Here is a 7976-nt window from a genome sequence, read left to right on the forward strand (position 1 = left end):
TCAGGATATAACTCTCAGCTATTGCTCTGCATGCCCTCATGGTCCCTGCTATGCTGATAATGAACTAAATCTCTAAAACTATAATTAAGCCCCCAGTTAAATACTTTCTTTCGTAAGAGTTACCTTGGTAATGGTATCTTTTCAAAGCAATAAAACAGTGACTAAGATATCATAAAAATCCAAACCTTTGAATTAAAGACACAGATGAGGGAGAAGAATCCCAAGTCAATTGCAGGGATCAGATCTTCAACAAGGCCATAAAAGAAAACTTCAAACGAAGTTCACACACACACACACACACACACACACACACACACACACAAGAAACTCACAGAATACCAAATAGAAAAGACCAGAAAATAAAATCCCTATAGTTGATCATATTTAAAACACTAAATATATATAACAATGAAAACTTATTGAAAGATACAAGAGAAATATGCAAGTCACATATAAAGGTAAACCCATCACAATAACAGATGATTTCTCAATGGAAACATTGAAAGCCATAAGAATTTGGAACAAGGCAGTCCAAGTGCTAAAAGGCTCTGATGCCCAGCCTAGACTACCCAGAAAAACTATCCACTATAATTAAAAGAGAATAAAAAATTTTTACAATTAAAACAATCAAAAATTTTATATTCAGCAAACCAAACATGAAGAAAATACAGAAACCAATATTTTAGACTGAAGAATGGAATGGGAAGAGCAGAGAGACCATGGATATCATAAACAACACCAAAATTAATAACAGAATGACCACAATTAACACACACATTTCAATAATAATTTTGAATACCAGTGGCCTCAATTCTCCAATCAAAAGACTCATGCTTATTGAGAGGCTAAGGAAACCAAATACACCCAGGAAGCAAGCAGGCACTTCTATCCTAATATCTGCAGAATAAACTTCAAACTAAAATCAATAAGAAGAGATGAAGAGGAGCACTCAATTTTAATAGTTAACCAGAGACATTACTATTCTGAACATATATGTCCAGCACTTTAGGGGAACCTTTAAAAATCCATTTACTACTGGATGTAAAGACACAGATTAACATCAATCTATTAATATATCAATACCCACTTTCTCCAATAGACAGTTATATGGGCAAAAAATAAACAGAGAAAAATATCAAGATTGATACCATATATCAAGTGGACTTAAATACATACATACATACACACACACACACACACACACACACACACACACACACACTCCACTCAGCAGCACAGGGGAACTTTTCTAAGATAGATCACATCCTGGGACACAAAACAAATTTTTACACATTGAAAAATTTTGAAATCACTCCTTGTGTCCTATCTGACCACAATGCAGTGAAACTTAAGATTGATTGCACAAAAACTTATGCAAACTCATGGAGATTAGACAACCATTACTGAATGATGAATGAGCCAAAGAAGAAATCAAGAAAGAAATAAAAAACTTCCTGGAACTAAATGTAAACAAAACCCAAACACAACAAAACCTCTGGGACACACTCAAAGCCTGATGGAAAATCATAACTCTAAGTGCCTACATTGAAATGTTAGAAAGAACACAAACAAATGACTTAAGGATGAAATCCAAAAAGTTGGAAAAGCCAAAACAAACCAAAACCAAAGCCATAAAGAATAAAAATCAGAGCGGAAATCAACAAAATAGGAACAACAACAAATGAATACAAAGAATCAACAAATGTAAGAGCTGGTTCTTTGAGAAGATAAAATTGATAGATCCTTGACCCACCTAATAAAAATAACAAAAGAAAAGACCCAAATTAGTCCTGAGTTAGAATTTCCAAGTCTGCTGTTTGAGTTGCCTGTGGCTTAGCTTTCAACAAGCTGAGTGACCGAGCACACATCGGCTTTCAGTGTCTTGTTATGTCATTGTTGACACAGTGTATGTGGCCCTGCGAATGGGGCATTCAGAGACCTTGATTTCTTCAGTCATTTCACTTGTGCATTCCACAAGCAAGGGCAATAATGCAGCGCGCACTTCAGAACTTTGACTTGGATCTGAAGCAGAGAGGGGACACCTCTTTTCATCACTATCCACCCACAGATAAACTGTTTGATTTAAAAGGAACTCTGATCTGTTTTACCATGATCAAATAATGTGGAATACAACCTGAGTACCATCCCCAGGACCCCATGAAGGAAGAGAACTGACTCCTGTACATTTTCCATACATGCATCATGGCATGAATACACTTAAACAAACACACACACACACACACACACACACACACACACACATGAATGCACACACATCACCCAAATAAATTACATGCAAAACAATTTCATGTATTGATTTTCCACTTGAACAAGTATGTAAAAAAGTCAGATGATTTCACTGTAAAATCCAAGCTTTTACCATATAGAGTTTACCCCAATTTGATACAGAGCCTGGAGCTAGGCAGACCACAGTCCAAGGAAGGAGCCTCCCAGCAGTGGCCCTCCCTCCAGATAATCGGGAGAGCTCTCTCCATCTGGATAGGAATCTGGGGACTGGCAGAAGCCACTTCAGGTTTGATAGTTCACCAGAATAACTCAGAGGTCAGGGAAATGCAGATGTTAAAGTCTGGTTTATTATGGCAAGAGAACACAGACTAAGACAAGCCACAGCCACACGTCCGAGAAAGTTCTGTGTAGGAGGCGGCATCATTAATTCTTGATATGTTAAGTTTTGACATACAATGCTGGATATATATCTCGAAGAGAGTAATTTGAATGAGATGAGCAAATAGTGATGACCTCACACCTCCATACCTTTTCACACTCATGGGCGGTGTGAACATGTGTCAGCCTGCACTCCCACCCACCCCTTTCTGGACTATAAATAAGTTACTTTACCCTTTTAGTTCTCAGCGTCCTCCTCCTTATAGTGAACACAATAGCTATAGTAACCGAAGCATAGGGCTGTTATCAGAAAGATGTCAATGAAGTTATATGGAGATGCTTTGGGAAGAGGATCAGGTAATAGGTCAGTGTGTTTTATTGTCATTGCTCTGTTAAGTGCTGTCCCCCATTAAAACCCCGAAACAATTTGGGAATGCTGCTGCTTTGATATTTGCTGCATGAGCAAATATCACCCAATCTTCCAGAAAACCCTTTGCTTGTCATTTTTATGAAATGACAAGTGTACAATACGTATTTTTCCTAGTTAAATGTCCATAGGACTTTGCCCCTAAGAGGGACGCTATCTAACAAGTGTCAAGGCGATTTTTTTTAAAGGGACATAGTTTATTTAAATAAATGTTTCCAACGCTGCTCAGATGCATCAAGAATGGTGACATTTGTCTAACTGGTTGAAGCAGCGAGTCCATGTGCCTCTCCTCCAGAACCAGTGAAACAGGTAGAGGCTCTGTTAGCATCCCAGAGTGCTTCTTTCTCCTGAGTGGATGCAGAAGCACTGAAGTGCATCTGGCTCTGTCTGTTCCTGTGAAGTTTGAAGTGTGGAGCTGAGGACTAGGAGTCTGCCTGTGACTTGAACACATCCTCCCAATGGATGTCAAGGAGGCAGAGAAGCAAGCTGAAGAGTTTTGGGCATCACTCTATTACACTCCAGAAAAACTGATATTTATGTCCTATTGTATCACTCTACAGAAAAACGGCTAGTTATTTCCCATCGTATTCTGGGAAAAGTTTGAATGCCCGTCAAGTGGACCAGTCAGAGTGGTGTGTATGATGTTCCTTGACACGACACTTCTTTTTAAACAAGGGTTTATTATTTTTAATTTTATGTGTATTTATTTTTTCCTGCATGTACCATGTGTGTGCAGTACCCACAAGAGGCCAGAAGAGAACTGGATCTCCTGCAGAGAGTTATGAGTCTCCATGTTGCTGGGAACTGAACTTGGATTCTCTTCGAGAGCAGCAAGTGCTGAGCCATCTCACCAGCCCTAGTGCGACACATTTGGATCTGAGGTGTCTCTCAAAGCAGTGTTTAGAAAGCTTGGTCCCAACCTGTTGACTGTCTTCCGAGGTGCCTTTAAGACCAAGTGAAAAGGCTATTGTGATGCCAGCCCCTTCTGGTAAACAGGCTGCCCCCAACACCTGTTTATGTAAGATTGGGAATCAGCACAGGCTCAGAGCAACAAATCCAGATGACCAGGGACCGAAACTCCGAACCTCTGAGTCAAAGCAAACTTTTCCTTCTCTTCAAGTTTATTTAGCTTAGTTTTTTTTCCCCCCACAGTGGCAAATGCACCGTCCTTTTGGCCCGTTCCATATAACATTTTATATGTAAATTTTAGTTCTCTTTATTTCCCCCATGCCCTCTTTCCTCATTTCTTCCCTCTTTCTGTTTTTAAAATTTTAAAAATTAAATTTATTTCTAATTTTTTAGACAAGGTCTCCTGTAGCTCAGGCTTTCCTTAAATTAGACTTGAACTCCTGATCCTTTGCTTCTTCCTCCCAAGTGCTGGGGTTACAGGTATGTACCACTGTGTCTGATTTAGTAAATCTAGCTTCCTTCTTATGAAAAGATGTCTGTCTTTCTCTTACTAGCTATATAATTAGATTTAATATATACATATATATACAGTATGAATATACTATATATACTGTATATATATTATATGTATGTGTGTATTTGTGTTTGCTTGTATGTAATCATTAAAAGAAGCAAAGCAAACCAGTTATTTCATTTCCACATTTCCTTGTCTGCCTTCCACGTATCCCTCATTTAATAATTCCTTAGTTTGATTTAATTAATTGTAGTTTTTTGAACTCCCATGTTGAAGCTTTTGTGATGCTTTTATTTCATGTGCTAATGTTCTCTGGAGCCAGCTGCCCTTTAGATGACCTACTGTTTTGTCTGGTTTTCATTCTTAGTAAGGACGGATAGCAGAACTTCTTGTGTTTAGGCAGGCTATTTTTTTTTTTTTTAAATTTGGGTTTAGAGACATGGTTTCTCTATGTATTCAAGTTTATTCTGGAACTTACCATGGAATCCAAGCTGGGCTCATCCTCTTGGCAAATATTGTACCTCATCTCCCAGAGCGCTGAAATTCTATGTAGGACCTGCCACTTGCTGTCTGGTGGGCTCATTTAAGGGACACTTGCTATTCTCAATCTTTTTTCTGTTCTCCCCTCTTGTAACTGTACAAGGAATGCAGATAGTCTAAAGAGAAACACGTTTGTCTGTCCCTTGGGCATCTGATTACTGAAACAGTGGATCCTAAGAAGATATGTCATGTTAAGAACCCGTGGCCAGCTAAAGCTAGTTTGTTCCTCAGAAAGAGTTCGTACTTTTGTGATAATATTTCAGATACCCTCCCAGGAAAGACCTCACTGAAACAATGGTGGATCAGGGATGGGCAAGACCGTGCCTTGACTAGGACTGCTTAGCTATGCACACCTCTTGCTCTTATAGAAAGATAACCTGATGTCAAGACTCAACGATGAGCATGGAGCTGGTGTGCGTGGGGATCGCTCAACCTTTCCTTTCCTCTTCCGAGAGTGGCCGCATTGAACACGCTCCCCTTCTCAGATTTTCACTGTTACCTCTCTCTTTAATTGGCCGATTGAGGTCAGGTGGCTGGCTCTGTATTGTTATGGCTGTCAGGGCCCAGGCTCTGGCACTCACAACTCAGGCAGCTCCTGCCTCAGAAGGTCTCACTGTTTCCTCAGGTAGTTGGGTCCTCGCCTAATATCTATCTTTACATTCGTTTCTCAACAATGTTTATTGAAAACCACCAATATTCTATTTGGCTCATTATTGGATTTAAAAGCTAGCTTTTGAAAAGATTTAAATTAACTCGGAGGATCTGCTGATACTATAATATTGACTTTTCAGATGATGATAACTGTAGCTAGAATTTTGAAAGAGACCAGAACTATCAATTTTCATTTACACTGGTGTTGAAATTTTTATGTTGCTTTTTTCCCCCTGTTATTCTTTGAACATCAGGCCATTCTAAAGTCTTTGAACAGGAATAATGAAGGTCTTTGTATGTAGAAAAACCTATTCTTGCTCACAAATGTGGTTTTTCTGCTACGAGGAGTAAATAGTCAATCCTTCAGAGAAATTGTTCTGTGTTGTGGTTTTTTTTAAATTTATTTCCTTTACAGACAATGGTTTGCAGCCTGAGAAAAATGATCTGTTTTCGTCCTCACGCTGGTCGCTCTCCTCCTCTTCACTGTACCACTGTGCACGTGTGTCAAGCAGGTTAGCACATCAGCAATTCCAGGGTGTCCTGGCAGTGTCCAGGGTGTTAATGAAACATCTGTGGCATCCACAGCGAAGCTGGATGTCTTAAGTGTGTTTGCCCCAATGCCTCAGAAGACCTGCCAGGAAAGGCTGGGTGTTTTGTGTAGTCCTGGGTCAGAGAGCTGAGGGTCAATGCTTATTGCTGACTAATCTTCAAGATGGAGTGTGATGTACAGGCAGGAAAACTGGCTGCTGAAGATAGGCCTTCTTGCTCTACAAACTGTTCCAGATTCCTGTTACCAGATTGCCTGTGAATCTACATCTCGTTGTGTGGTATGAGCACTGGGGAGTTTGGGAGGATGGTTTCACCCTGTTGCTATGGTCTCCTGTGGTTGTTTGTGGCTTTTCACCCTGCCTGTGGGTACACTCCCCATGAGTGTATTGTAGTGACTCTCTGTTTTCTGTAGTGTCTTGCTGCTTTCTTGACAAAGATATATTCCCATTATTAATGTTGTTGTTGTGCTGGGTGTGGAATTTATAGCATTGTGCTTGATGGTCAAATCTTTTGCACTAAGGTGTATCTACATTACTTTGAAGGGAGGATGATGTTGAGTGCAGGGCACCTGTGGATGTAGATAGATGAACTTAATACTGACTCTGAATACAGTTTTGAAGGAATTAAGCCTAAAGGAGGCTGTGGAGACTCTGAAGTCTCCTATATGGAGACTATGTATGGAACAGAAGTGAAATAGTCTCAAAATCCGTTCTCATCTGGTGTGTCTTAACAAGGTGCTAATAGATTTCTAACACACTAGGAACCACTATTAGTAGTAGCTTTAAATTGTGTGTGTGTGTGTGTGTGAGTGTGTGTGTGTGTGTGCACATGAGTACACGTTTTCCCAGAGGCCAGAAATGGATTGGATCCTTTGGAACTTGCGTTAGAGTAGGTGAGCCACTCAAGGTGGGTGTTGGGAACGCAGCTTAGGTGTTCTGCAAGGTCAGTACAGGCTCTTAACCACTGAGCCATCTCTCCAGCCCCTGGTAGTAATTATTAATTGAAATATTATAATCATAAAAATCAAGGGCTAAAATATAAGGCTTAAAAACATTAGTGTACATAAGGATCCTGGTAGTTACTCTATACTCCCTCACACAGTGGCATGACATTTGCAGGTTGGTTCCTGGGACACTGGCATCTACTTACCACACCCAGTACCAAGACTTTTGTAACAGGCAACAGTGATTGGCCAGCTTCTCTTATCACTCTGCTTGTTTTTGCTTTTTAATCCACGTGTCTTATTTGCAAAGCGATTAGAAATTGGTACTCTCACAAACTTCATTTCCCAGGTGAAGAATCAAACACAAGAGCATCTAGTATTTGTCCAGAGCAGATACTAGGTGGCAGGGCTGGTTTTTCTAAACATGGTTCATTTTGCTGAATGTTCTTTAGGTTCAGAGATGTTACCCTAGATGACAGGATTTTTCTTTTTCATGGCTGAATCAGTATTTTATTGTGCATAGGTAGCAATTTTCCTTTATGAATTTGCTTGATGACTGAATTCATTTGCTCTCATATCTTTGTTATTGTGAGTAGCTTGGCAATAAACATGTATGTCCAGCTGTGTCTCTTTGTAGTAGCTATAATGGCTAGCTTGGCATAACCTAGAGTCACGTGGGAGGAGTCTTTCGATGAAGGATCTTCTGGTTAGACTTGGCCTGTAAGCACGTTTTTAGGGTATTGACAATTAAATTAGTTGATATAGGAAGACCTAACCTACTGTGGGCAGCACTATTCCATAGGCTGGAGGTTCTGAAT

The 7976-nt window shown here is 39.9% G+C and overlaps 1 pseudogene; it reads right to left on the reverse strand.

The window, feature by feature from the left end:
- Positions 1-2789, reverse strand: part of LOC102002674 — a 43851-nt pseudogene extending 41062 nt beyond the window's left edge.
- Positions 2790-7976: the final 5187 nt, after the last annotated feature.

The sequence above is a fragment of the Microtus ochrogaster genome, linkage group LG2 (assembly GCF_000317375.1).
Source record: "Microtus ochrogaster isolate Prairie Vole_2 linkage group LG2, MicOch1.0, whole genome shotgun sequence".
Taxonomy (NCBI): domain Eukaryota; kingdom Metazoa; phylum Chordata; class Mammalia; order Rodentia; family Cricetidae; genus Microtus; species Microtus ochrogaster.